Source organism: Sinocyclocheilus grahami, unplaced genomic scaffold (genome assembly GCF_001515645.1).
Source record: "Sinocyclocheilus grahami isolate Dianchi unplaced genomic scaffold, SAMN03320097.WGS_v1.1 scaffold798.1, whole genome shotgun sequence".
NCBI lineage: Eukaryota > Metazoa > Chordata > Actinopteri > Cypriniformes > Cyprinidae > Sinocyclocheilus > Sinocyclocheilus grahami.
The window spans coordinates 30,778-35,007 of NW_015505977.1; the positions used below are offsets into that span (position 1 = coordinate 30,778).

General features: G+C 37.6%; 1 long non-coding RNA gene across 2 annotated transcripts in view; it reads left to right on the forward strand.

The window, feature by feature from the left end:
• The first annotated feature begins 1,695 nt into the window (after positions 1-1,695).
• LOC107561893 (uncharacterized) overlaps positions 1,696-4,230 on the forward strand; it is a 10,877-nt gene continuing 8,342 nt past the window's right edge. Inside the window, exons 1-2 of one of the 2 annotated variants that reach the window (XR_001605929.1) lie at positions 1,696-1,738; positions 1,865-1,961. This is a non-coding gene — a long non-coding RNA (uncharacterized lncRNA). Of the gene's footprint in view, positions 1,739-1,778; positions 1,962-4,230 lie in introns of those variants that run through there. The other variant, XR_001605928.1, reaches the window with a different exon arrangement.

Here is a 4,230-nt window from a genome sequence, read left to right on the forward strand (position 1 = left end):
GGTGACGAGTCTGCTTACAGTCAGGAGGTTAAAGAGCTGGCTGTCTGGTGCAGTCTCAACAACCTGGCGCTCAACACGCTCCAAACTGTGGAGATGACCGTGGACTTCAGGAGAAACCCCCCTGCACTCCCCTCACTCACCATCATGGACAGCACTGTGACTGCAGTGGAGTCATTCAGGTTCCTGGGCACCACAATCTCTCAGGACCTGAAGTGGGACACTCACATTGACTCCATTGTGAAAAAGGCCCAGCAGAGGTTGTACTTCCTTCGCCAGCTGAGGAAGTTCAACCTGCCACAGGAGCTGCTGAAACAGTTCTACTCCGCCATTATTGAATCTGTCCTCTGCACTTCAATAACTGTCTGGTTCAGCTCAGCTACCAAATCTGACCTCAGAAGACTACAGAGGGTAGTCCGGACTGCTGAGCGAATCATTGGTACAACCCTCCCTTCTCTCCAAGAACTGTACTCATCCAGAGTGAGCAAAAGGGCTGGCAGAATCACTCTGGACCCCTCACATCCAGCACACTCCCTCTTTGAACTGTTGCCATCTGGTCGACGCTACAGAGCACTGAGCACCAGAACGACCAGACACAGGAACAGTTTCTTCCCTCAGGCCATCCATCTCATGAACACTATAATATATCCAATAACTGTGGAACACAAACTATTTATTCACTCATACACTTATTTAACTAACACACATACTCAGTCTACATTTCAATTTGCACATAATATACCTGTACATACAATTGTCGATTTGTATATTTTTTTATTCATTATTTTACTTGTTCTATTTTTTATTTATTTAAATTTTTTATTATCTGTGTTTTTTTTGTTCTGTCACTGTCATTCTGTTACACTGTGGAAGCTTCTGTCACGAAAACAAATTCCTCGTATGTGTAAACATACCTGGCAACAAAGCTCATTCTGATTCTGATTCTAATAAGGTGTGGCGGTGGTTCAGGATGTGGGCTTAAAGCTCAAAGATTGTAGATTCAAACTCAGCAACAGATGACTCATAAACAAGAGAAATACACAGATTTAACACGTTTTTTTAACTATATGTACTTCACTGTTCCCAAACGTGAGCTGCCAATATACAAACTCCATACAGATTGCGATTACATGGTAGACGCATGTCGCTAAGCTAACACAGTATTAGCATATGACACAAATATTGGGTAAAATTGTTTATTTGAAATAGACTAGCTATTTTGTTCTCAATATTTTTCAGTACTGATTGAAATAAAAGTTTATAAATAGTTGACGTTTCTCATCTTACATCTTTGTTTTATTCTTTTTCAGGACTTCTTAATTAGCCTCCATAGGCATCTCACTAGGTTTTACTTTTGTTTGACTAGCTGTCTATTATTCAACTGTTTCTAACTGCTACCAGATTGTTTGCATTTCAGCAATTAAGTCTTGAATTGTATTGGCACATGTGGCCTGACACACATATATCATGATGCATGTATTTAAAAAAACAGTCAAAACTAATTTTTATGTTATATATATTTTTCAGAAACAGACCCAGAAAGGTTCTTATTGAATCCAACTCTCCAAGTATCCAAGTTGATCTAATTTCCATGGCAACATCACAAAGTATTTCAAACAAGGTTAGACTGGATGGACATATGCACTCTATTTTAAAGTTTACCACAAAGTAAACAGTAAGTAATCTTCATTGTACAGGCTGGCAGGTGTGGCCCATTTGTTGCTAATGTGTCTCAATGCAGGTAAGCATGCAGTGAAAACGTTTAGAGTGACAGCTGCCTGTTTCCTCAAGCAGTTCAATATGCTAGCAGCTGTATGATCTTTAGCATGTTATCATGTTGAATACATATCCTCTTCGTGCATTTCAGCAAACAGATGTGAGACAGGTCCTGCTTGGAGGAGTGTACTGCATTTACAGCTCGCCGAGTGAACAGTGCCAAAATCTGCATTCAGCATGAGGTTCTCGTGAGTCTTTGCATGCAAGCGCTTACATAGCTGTAGTTTATTCTGTTTTAGTCCTTTTTAAAGTCCGGCATGAAAGTAACTCAAATGTACTTTGTTCTGACACACTGATTTGATTTTCATAGCCTGCAAGTATTTGAGCATGCGGGCCATGCTGAAAATACAATTTGACTGAGTTGTTTTAGAAAGAAGATGGAAACAGTGTCACATCTAAGTTAATGTATAATTTTAAAACTAAAACAGGGAAAAATATGGGTAAATTCATTGTAACGCACAACCTGGAGTGGCTTATTGCTTTATAAAATGGCGACAACAGCCAGGAAATTTATTCTGATTTTCTGAGTGCATCCACCTTACTTTTAAGGCAATAGCTGTATTTTATGAGCTTCGTCTTGCTTGGTTGAAGTTACGTTAATTGTTAGTATCAGCAGTCGAGCGTACGGATAGTAGATCTGTCTTTGATGGATGGTTAGAGAAATAGGATGGATGGATAGATAGATAGATAGATAGATAGATAGATAGATAGATAGATAGATAGATAGATAGATGGGTGGGGTAGATAAATGGGTATAGATAAATATATAGATGGATGGATGGGTGGGTGGACAAATGAGTAGATAGATATATAGATGGATGAATAGACAAATGAGGTGATGGGTGGGTGGGTAGATAAATGGATATAGATAAATTTACAGATGGATGGATGGGTAGACAAATTAGCATATATATCTATCTATCCATCCATACATCCATAGATAGATAGATAGATAGCTGGATGGATAGACAAATAAGGTGATAGTTGATCTATCTATGATGGATTGATAGATAAATGGGTGGATGATAAAAGGGTAGATGGATGGGGTAGGTAAATGGATATAGATACACTTATAGATAGATAGATAGATGGGTGGATAGTAGATCTGTCTATGATGGACTGATAGAGAAATGGGTAGATGGATAGATATGTTGGTAGACAGATGGGTAGACAAATGTGTAGATATATATATGGATGGATGTATAGAGAAATGGATAGATAGATAGATAGATAGATAGATAGATAGATAGATAGATAGATAGATAGATAGATAGATAGATAGATAGATAGATAGATAGATAGATAGATGGATGATAAATGGTTATGTGGGTATATAAATGGATATAGCTATACAGATGAATGGATGGGTAGACAATTGAACAGATAGATAGATAGATAGATAGATAGATGATAGACAGTTAGACAAACAGTGGCTAGATGAGTAGATAAATGGGTAGATCGATAGACAAAAAGGTAGATATAGATTTGCTATATAATGTGTTTAATTGTATCATCTGTTATCCTTCATCTGTCAGGATGTGAAGATGTGATGTTGACAGATGTTATTGTTATTTACACGCACGAGTTGTGCTCATTCTAGAAGATTCGTTGCTCTGCAGGCAATGTATTTCACTTATCACATTACTAGCACTCAATTAAACCGCTGACAAGAGCTGCGCCCGATCATTCAAAGTTGTACAAATGAACACAAACCTTTCTGTGTCGTGCCAAACCACCACAGAGATAAAAGCCGAATGTTTATTACTGAATTCATCAATCAAAGCACTTGCTGAAAGCAATTTGTCACACTCACGACACTGATTTTCTCACGGTAACCGAGCAAAGCGCTATTGTTGCAGCTTTTATTCCGCTGAGTCACAGACAGATGGACTTACAGCTACTAACACAACAAACCTGTTGCTCTATTGACCCCTACATAAATCTCTTCTACTGCCAGCAACAGGGGGCCGCCAAGGTGTATTCAGGTGCGTCTAGGCCTTACTGAGGATAATACATGTGGGACGAATGATTAGGACTCCCACAATCTCCTGCGGAGTGCCTGTCTCAGGTGTATGTTTGGGGCTAAACAAACACTCTCTTTGTTTCCCAGCAAATGTTTATCAGGCCAAATCAAAGTCTGGACTTGCATAACAATGCTACTAGTCTGAAACAAATCTGCAATTATTATTATGTTTTTATTTATCAGTTAAAGTTTGTTGAAAAGTAGTTTATTTGTTCATCTAATTTATTAAAGTTATTTTAAGGTATACGTTTAAGTCTACATTTTTTTGTCTGTTTTATATACATTTATTTTCATTAACTTTTTTTGTGTAATCTAGAAGCCCTTTTCTCCAATCCTTTATTTCATTTATTAATTTCATTTTTTTTTTAAGTCACAAGAATATACATTTATTTTTTTTATTATTTTTACATGCCTTCCTCTAAAACAATCACTGA